Below are 9,567 nucleotides of genomic sequence, written 5' to 3' on the forward strand. Positions count from 1 at the left end.
CTACTGTGCATGCCCTCCAAAAACAAAAAAAAAAAAAAAAAAACGCTCCAAAAAAAAAAAAGTTACAAACAGAAAAACTGTTCTGTCATGAAAGGATTCCTGGGGGCAGGGAAGTACCAGCATAAAGCGACTTCACCTCTCTGGTCCCAGATCTCGCCCTGAATAATGCTGTTGTTTACACTGGGCTCCACTTGCCGGGACAGCCGGCCTTTCTGGCAGGGTTCGGGAGAGCTCGTCACCCCGTTCTTCCTTCCTTTCCCTTTCCAGGGCTAGGAACGAGAAACAGTCATGCAGAGGCTGCCATGGCACAAAATTATCTGGACTGAGCTCTTCAGAGATGCGATCAAGTGGAGTCCAGGTACCTCGTTTCTGACACGCTCAGGACCAGGCCTCTCGGATTTGGGATATGTTTGGACTTTGGAATATTCGTATTCACGTGACGAGTTATGGTGGGGCTAGGACCCGAGGCAGAGCGTGCTGCTCGGCCACGTTTCATAAACACCGCATACACACGGGCACTGTGTCTTCTCACCGTGGTGTTTTCACTGCAGCTCGTCACATGGTGGTGGCTATGGATCTGCCCGGTGGCCTCGCATCAGCACTCTGAAGTTCCAAATTCTGGAGCATTCTGCACTTGCGGTTTTTAGATGAAGAATTCTCACCTGCCGCCGCGCTCTGCGCTCCTTCTAGACACCCCCGTGCACCCCATGCACATGCTGCTGAGCAGGGAGGATCCCTGCTTTTCACCCTGGTGACCTCAGGACTAGTTAGTAAAAGTGACGCTTCCCCCAGAAAGGCAGTGGGAGAAATGGGAGAAAGCCCACACTGCACTCCTTCTCCGGCCTTACCTTCCTGTCCGCTAGGTCTCCATGCTCATGGGAGGAGCCACAGCCAGGGCCCGCCCTCGCCTCCTGGCATGGCCAACCCTCATTTATTCCTACACCCAGGGAATGTGATGGGCTAGGCCCTCCTTCCAGGGAGCTCCCATGAAGTGGAGGGGGACAGGAGTTCAAATACGTAGTGATAGCAAAGCTGTGTTAGCCAGACTGGGTTCCCAGGCCAGTGAGAGGAGGGAGGGCTGGAGGATAAAGAAATAAAAAGAAAAGTGAGAGGCAGATTTCCAGTTGCCACTTAGGGACAATTGGCAACGTGACGGCAGCTCGCTATCACTCTTCCTCCCCATTATTGCCATCTTTTAGTGAAAAAACAGAAAAGGTTAATTTGAGAAAAAAGACCAGTTCTGGGCCAGCAGGTGGTGTGGTACTGGGCCCCCACATGGCCAACCGCAAGTCCTAGACCTGGTGGCTCTCTCTCTCTCTCTCTCTCTCCTTCTGTCACTCATGAGTGCACATGCCCTATAGCAAATTTTAAAAGAATAATAATGATAACTACAATTAAATTAAACAATTCTAAGGGGAAAGGAAAAGACCAGCTCTCTGTGGAGACATCCTGGTGCACCAAGGTCTCCCAGGCATGGTGCCACTCTCCAACCAGGAAGGTGCAGACTTTGGTCAACCTTGGGTCCCTGAGCAAGCACTCGGGAAAGAAATCCATGGGCTGGCACTTGCCTACAGCTGGTCCTCGGGGGCCAGCGTCAGACACGTCCTGGGATGATGGAGGGTCCCGTTAGAACGTGCCAGGCGGAATAGCACAGCTTGAAGGTACCATCTTTTAAACTGAAGGGGGCCTCTCTCTCTCCTTCTGTCACTCATGAGTGCACATGCCCTATAGCAAATTTTAAAAGAATAATAATGATAACTACAATTAAATTAAACAATTCTAAGGGGAAAGGAAAAGACCAGCTCTCTGTGGAGACATCCTGGTGCACCAAGGTCTCCCAGGCATGGTGCCACTCTCCAACCAGGAAGGTGCAGACTTTGGTCAACCTTGGGTCCCTGAGCAAGCACTCGGGAAAGAAATCCATGGGCTGGCACTTGCCTACAGCTGGTCCTCGGGGGCCAGCGTCAGACACGTCCTGGGATGATGGAGGGTCCCGTTAGAACGTGCCAGGCGGAATAGCACAGCTTGAAGGTACCATCTTTTAAACTGAAGGGGGCCTTGAGGGACAGGGTGGAGGTACGTGAGGCACAAGGAGCAAGGAGAACCAGCAGTGAGACAGCAGTGAGGTCTATGGACCTGAAACACGGCAGTTCGAGGCTCGGCCGGGGCCCAGGAGGAGGCGTAAGAGCAGCTGGAAACAGGCGGGCTGACCAGGTCACAGAGAATCCTGCAATGCCAACCGAGGAGCCAGCCTCCACGTGGTGGCCGCAGGAGACATGCGAATGCCCTTGACTTGCCCGCCTGTACCCTGTGAGGCTAGCCGGGTCAAGTGATTAGAAGGAAACTGCCTTAAATGGAAGACAGGCCCCCAGCGGAGAAATAACCAAATCCTATCAAGGACTTCTTTTCTGAAAACAATTCATTTTAGACCTTTTAGACATCCTGACAGTGCTCCAGGGACTGGTGCCGCCTTTTCTCTCCACGAGGCCGGCAAGGTGCTGGATGCCGACCTGGCGCTGGCCGCTGGGGGCTGAAATCTGGCCGGATCTAATCGGAACCAGATCATGAAGCTGGTGCTCTGGTTATGGGTGTCAGAAAAGGAAAACCAAGCCTCGGGCAGTCTCCTGCAGAGCATCTGGCTCCCAGAGAAATCCGTCTTGAGTCTACTCTCAAACTATACAGCCAGAAAAACTAGGCTGGGGAGGGTAATCACAGGCGCCTTTTAACAGCCTCATTTGTTTTTGCTGCAGTGCAGCGCCCCATTCAAAACTCGCATTTCCTTTTTGTAGTATTTCAATTTAAATCATGATTTCCGGAGTACATGCAATTGACATATATCTTTGCAGGCTGCATAATGGTTTTATAAGGCATGCATATACATACGATAACCACATCAAGAATATACCATATTCCTCTTCTTCGGCATTGAGCACTACCACACGGCATGCACATTTGATGGCAGTTCTGCTAGGGTTTTAGACCTCCGCGTTAAATTGACCGTATGTTTTCCTTTGCTGTGATGCGCCACCTCAGAGCTTCTGGCCTTTATTAAGACACTTTATTGCACGGTCGTAATCTTCAAGCAAGATGCACTGCGTGTTGGTGATTTAGTCCATCCGTGGTGAAGTAGTAGGGATGTTCACTTACCAAAGCCAAATGTCTTGGTCTGCTTTCTGTCACTGCAATAGAATTCCACAGACTAGGCCATGTACAAAGAAAGAAATTCATGGCATACAGTTCTGGAGGCTGGGAAGTCCCCAGCATCTGCTTGCCTCCAACCAAGGCTCTTAACTGGATGCCGCAGCCCAGAACACAGGAGACAGAAAGCACAAAGGCCTACTCCCAGGGAGACGGCCACTCGACTGACAGCCCACTGCCGTGAGTGACACTGACCCAAGAAACGGGGAGCATTGAGAGAGTAATGACCATGGCGGACCTAACCCACTGAATGGAGCAGAAAGCCACGATTTGTACTTACACAGACAAAAATACAAACAAAAGAACTGAGTTTGGGATAAAGAGCAGCGGATTGCATCGTTCCAAGGTAATTGCTTATTAATTATAAAGGAAGTGAGGGGACAAGAAGCCTCGATGTCAGATGTCACCTCGACCCAACGGCCAGAGTGAGTGAAGCAGACGGCATTCTGGGCACTCGGGAGCTCAGGGCGAGAGGTCACACAGCCGGCCGCCCCTGGGTTTTTCCTGACCCTGTACCTAGTCGCCAGGAAGCAGCGGACAGACCCAAGCTGAGAGAACTCCTACGAAGTATCCGGCCTGTATACTCTGCTGAGGCTTTGAACGTCAAGAAAAGACTGAGGAGCATTTCCAGGTTGGTGGAGACTAACGCAACATGACAGCTAAACGCAGCATTCGGCTCCAATGCCGTCCCTTCCTTTGTAAGGAACGTGGGGGCAGGTGTGTGTGGGCCCTGAGCTCAGCAGTGGTGATGTGTCGGTGTTAGTTTTCTGGTTCTGTGGGCCCTGCTGTGGTTATGTACAAGAATATTCATATTTGTGAAAAACACACACGGAGTGTCAGGGCGATGGGACAGTCCAGTAGGCAAAGGATTCACAAAGGTCCAAGAAGAAAATTATGGGTGTGCTCCTTGCAGCTTGTGTGTAAGTAGTTTATACTTGTTAAATAAACCTCTCAGACTTTCTATAGCTGGTGCCTTCAAGCATGAAGAAAGGATAAAACGTGATGACCCTAAGCCCCAGGACACCGCCGCAGGCTCTGCTCTTCCTGGGCTCTGCTCCGGGCAGCTCCCAGGGCACAGTAAGAAGGCAAGCTCACAGAGCCAGTGCATTGCATGGGACAACAGCCCTCGTCATCCGCCAGTGTCCTAAATCAAGGACAGTGAGAGTGACACATGATACCCGTCAGCTGCCAGCCCAGGAGGATAGGAAAAGGTTGGCGGGCTTGACCAGGGTCAAGAAATCTCTGTTCTTGGAATCCAGTCAAATGAACACCCAATGAGAAGAGATCAGAGAATCTTAGGGCCAGGGCTAAAAATAACCAAAGCTACCATTTCTGCTATGCGCTAAGTCTCCTCACACCGTCTCGCGCAATCCTGCTGGGCGAGTGCAATTAGTATCCCATGTGGGAGATGAGAGCCTTAAAGTCCAGAGGGCCGGATAACTTGGCTGAGGTCACCCCGAAGCGTGCAACCCCAGTAACCCTGTGGAGAGGGTACAGCTGTCCTCTCTCTGTCTCTCTCTCTCTGTCTCTCACACACGCACACGCACACACGAGCAACCTGAGATGAAGATCTGATCGGAGGATCTGATCCTGGCGTACGTAGAGCTCCATTCTCATCCACAGCCCGCTCTCTGCCCCCCGGCTGTCCTGCCTCCCAGGATCTTATTTAAGGGCGTGCGTCTGTTGACTCTCTTTATAAGGTTGGACTCTGTAGCAAAGTAAAATGAGCCTACTTAAATACACTGAATTTTGCGAGCAGCCTGAGAGAGCGGGAAATGAGTTCTGGGCTCGACCCTGTCACTCGTCACTCGCCGTGACCTTCGGAGCAGGTGGCCTTGGTTCCTCTTTCCGACCTCCCACTCCCTTCTGTGGTCCAAGTCTGCTCTTCAGAATGGCCACCTTCCCGCAGGTAGTCACAGCTTGTCCTGCCCCCAGACCTCACACTGAATGAGCTCACGAGAGAGGGCCAGTGGGCTGGGACCCTGCGTCTGGCCCCCTGCTTCCCGTCGGAGCCTTTCTGTCACGTCCATGGGCACGGGCCACGTTTGGGCTCCACGTAAGCCGCCCTACTCATTAGGACCGTGGCACTGGCTGTGTGTCAAGGTGGAGCCTGGGACAGAGGGGCACGGGCTGCACTGCAGTGGGAGGGCTCTCGGCTGGCTGCCTGCTGGACAATGAGTCTATCTGTCTGAACTTGGGTGTGAATATCCCACAGCTCCTTCCCTCCTGACACCCAGCTCAGCAGAGTGGCTCCTCCCCGGCCGAATGAGCTCACGAGAGAGGGCCAGTGGGCTGGGACCCTGCGTCTGGCCCCCTGCTTCCCGTCGGAGCCTTTCTGTCACGTCCATGGGCACGGGCCACGTTTGGGCTCCACGTAAGCCGCCCTACTCATTAGGACCGTGGCACTGGCTGTGTGTCAAGGTGGAGCCTGGGACAGAGGGGCACGGGCTGCACTGCAGTGGGAGGGCTCTCGGCTGGCTGCCTGCTGGACAATGAGTCTATCTGTCTGAACTTGGGTGTGAATATCCCACAGCTCCTTCCCTCCTGACACCCAGCTCAGCAGAGTGGCTCCTCCCGGACGCAGTGGGAAGCTGCCATGGGAGGGACGGGAGGGCCCCTGGGGAGCTTGCAGTTGAGGTGACAGCCCCACGGTCTGTGTCCACCAACACACGAGGGCCAGCCAAGGGTCAGGCAGTACCCCCCACCAGCCAAGGCTGGCCCTTGCAGCAGGGCCCCTGTGTGGGGCACTCTGCCAGGAGCGTTCCTGTCCTCACACCCCGGAATCCACTCAGACACCGTTCCGGGCCAGTCTTAGGGCAGGGCACCAGCGTGAGCGTGCGAACAGTGGGAGCGCGAGCTTGTGACCTCCAGGCTAAGGGACCGTGGACAGTGGTGAGTGGCTCTCTGTCCTTGAACCCTGGTTAGCTCAGGGTCCTTCTCTAGTCCCTCACAGAGCCCTCTGGGAGCAGGTAGGCTACGCTATGAGATGCTTTCCTCTTTCCTGAGAGCAGCCCGGAGCTGTCCGGACAGCCTGGGACGGGCACGGCACCCTCACAGCCACGTCTCTCTGCTTTGTTTGGGCTCCACTTTCTAGAGTAGACGAGAGACCTACATGGGACCCGTGACCGTAAAGTGCTGTAAACTTGAGACACATCCCATGGACCTGGCCGCTCTCCGGAGGGGCCAGAGTGTCTCTGAGCTCCCTGTGAGCCCTCACCCACTCAGTCCTGCCCATTCTGGACCCCGTGGGCCCTGTCCTACCCCCATGGAGTCACCACAGTTCAGAGGCTCTGTTTGAAGCAGGCCATTCTCTTGTGGATGTTGATATTAATAATCATGATAACACTGCTCAGTCGTTCATACAAAGACTTCTAATGCATCCATGGCATCTGGGCTCATAACTGGTTTGGACCTTGCATTTGTAATCCCGAACCCTCATGAGGTTCTTACAAGATAGGTATTGATACACACACTTCCGTAGTTGGGGAAGGCATGGGTCGAGGGCGAAATCTGCCCCTCACCGGGGAGCTGCGCCTTCTTTCTGACTCGCTCTCTGCATTCTGCTTCCCCACAGGTGGCTTCTGTGTCCTGGTCAGAGGCCATCGGGAACTCCATCTTCAGAGCGTTGGGAGCAAATGTCGTCCTTCTCATACCCGGGTGCCAAGCCACATCTGCCCTCCAACACACAACACAGAGACGGCACAAACACGCACACACACGCACACACAGAGCTTTGGGGGAACAGAGAAGCCGGGGCTGCGGCCGTGGGGCTCTAATCCAGGCAGCTTGGTGGGGCCCTGTCTCCAGGTTCAAACTCCAGGGATGAGCCCACTGCCCTCTGTGACATGTCCCTGCCTCTCCCTGGCCCCATCCTCGATCAGGCGGACACGCTCATCCTTCTGGTAGAGCAGCTGTGTTTCCGTCATCAGCCGCTTCGGCGTCACAGTTCCAGGGCAATGCGAACACAGGCGCCGGACTGCAGAGGGAGCAGGGATCATCAGATCAGCGTGGACAGGTAGCCCTAGCTCACCCCGTGGAGCCGGGGGCTTAGCGGAGATTAAATACCGTCAGCTGCCTTCAGAGACAAACTGAGTTCCCCAGCTCAGTAATTGGAGTTTGTGTGTCTGGAAAGGTACCACACAGCCCACCCGGTCATTTAACCCAAGCCTATCTCAACTGGGTGTAAACACTGCTGAATAAATATCACTGTGTACTCAGTCAGCCTTCAGTTTTCCTGTGTGTGTGCCTCTCTGCCTTTCTGTCTCGCTCTTCTCCCGAACACGCGTCTGAGTTCTCAGGGAGGACACGGTGTTTTCCATCACCTCATTTCAGAATTCAGAATGTTCTCCTCCATGAGTGTTGGTGACAGTCACAGCAGATCCCTATTTCTCATCCAGACTTGAGCGAGACCTAGGTCACCAGCTCATGTCCCACTCCCTCACCCCAGTGACTGTGTGTGGCATGCTTCAGAGGCTCATCTCCCCCTCCAGGTCGACGCTGAGATCATCGTGGGCGGCGCGGCCGAGGACTGACTGCTTGTCATTTTCTGTTCCGAGCGCAGGCGGCCACAGGAGAGCCTAATTCTTAGGAGCTGGGACAGCAGTAGCCCGCTCCGGCCAGCTCAGCCCCGCCAGCGGACCTGCTGCAGAGCACTTCCGCCACCAGACCCATTCGCCTCTATTTAGGAACTAAGTACAGGAAGGCAGTTATCGTGCAAGATTAGCTTCCTGTAGGCCATAAATTGGCAGCGGCAGAAAAATACAGGATGAATTTATTAGCCTGCAAGCTCAGCTTAAAAGGAAGAGGCGGGGCCGGGCCTGTTTCCTCTCATTCCGCCTACTCCCACTCCTGTCCCCACCACGGAGGCTGAAAAGACAGTTAGGACTTAATGACTTCTTAATAGTTTGAAGCAAATTCAAAAGGCTACATGTTGCTAAGTGCCCTGAGGAAAGAGCTGCCTAGTCAGAGGGGAGTCTCCAAACCTGGTTAGACACCTTTCCGACTGCACTTGGCAGGTCTGCCTTGTTTGCTTGTTTGCTTGTTTGTTTATTTTGCCTTATTGGTATTGAGTGGCTAGATGTTTACTTTGAAACTAAAATCTTACATTTGGAAATAAAGAAGCAGCTTCTAACAGTGAAAAAAAAAAAAATCCATGGAGTCAAAAATGCAACTGTTTCCGAGAGGCCGACCGTAGCCGCCCAGAGATTCTGGGTTCAGACAAGACGGGCGAGCTGCATTTTTGCTCTGTTGTTTGTTTCATTTTGGGCTTTTAAGTGAACACTTCTTTGAACACCCCGAGTTAAAGGTAGCCTGAAAGGTGGGAAGCCATCATAAAGACATGTATCCATCCAGAGAGAAACTGGCTCCCTGACCCAGCGCCTTCAGCCTGTTAGAAACATAACCTTCCTTACTTTTCTTTTGATATTTTTCCAAATGGCTTAAAGTTGTCAGGTAAAATTAGGCCCCGCTGGTTGGAAGTGAAGTATTAGGATCCGGTTTTCTAGTGCTTTTGCATGAAAGGTTGTAATTCAAATTTTAATTATACCCGCTCTGCAGTGAGTTCAAGGAGCCCCGCCTTCTTAAGGAGGTCCACGGCCCCACCCCTCTCTGCAGCCAGAACTCTGGGCTTCGCCCTTTGCTGCTCAGGGGATGCGACTTCAGGAAGAACACGGGCTCCTCTGGGAACCGTTCCTGCTTGTGGGTGAACTGCATGTTGGTTACCAGAGGCTCCAGGATCACAGTGTCAGCTCCGTGCTGTGCACACGAAGGGGCCCAACAGGCAGAGAGGAGGGGGCAGCCAGAGACCAGGCCGACCCTGAGAACAAAACCTCACCAAAAAAAAGGGGGGAAAAACACACCACAATTTACAACAGCTTCACAGCCTGCCCAGAGTGATGGTGCCTTGGGGGGCCACAGATAGACCCCTGCTGCATTAGCCTGCTCAAAGCACTGCAGGAGGGAGATTTCACTGGCTAATGTAGCCAAGTAGCCCAGAGGAGTGTGGGCAGCCAGCAATGGGCACATGCATAAGGTCCCCCAGGATCCGGAGCCTCAGAGTCCACCCTGTGAATATGCTGGCCGTAGGAGGTGCAGGATGCTACCACGCAGCTGGGCAGGCAGGGACAGCTCTCCCAGCCCAGGCCGAGGATGGCGCATGCCTACTGGGGATTGGCTACACCTCCGTTTGGCTTCTCCCCGGAACACGGACTTCGACAGCAAAGGCCGCATCTCCTCTGTCTCCACGCCCGGTGGTTGTGGGGCTCATGGCGAGCAGAGCCGAGGTGGGCTGAGCATGTGGCTCCGAAGAGGAGCAAGGTCTGTGTCAGAGCTGTCAGCGCTGCGTGCTCCGTCTGCCAAGGTGGGAGCTGA

Source organism: Tupaia chinensis, unplaced genomic scaffold (genome assembly GCF_000334495.1).
Source record: "Tupaia chinensis unplaced genomic scaffold, TupChi_1.0 Scaffold000644_1, whole genome shotgun sequence".
Taxonomy (NCBI): Eukaryota; Metazoa; Chordata; class Mammalia; order Scandentia; family Tupaiidae; genus Tupaia; species Tupaia belangeri.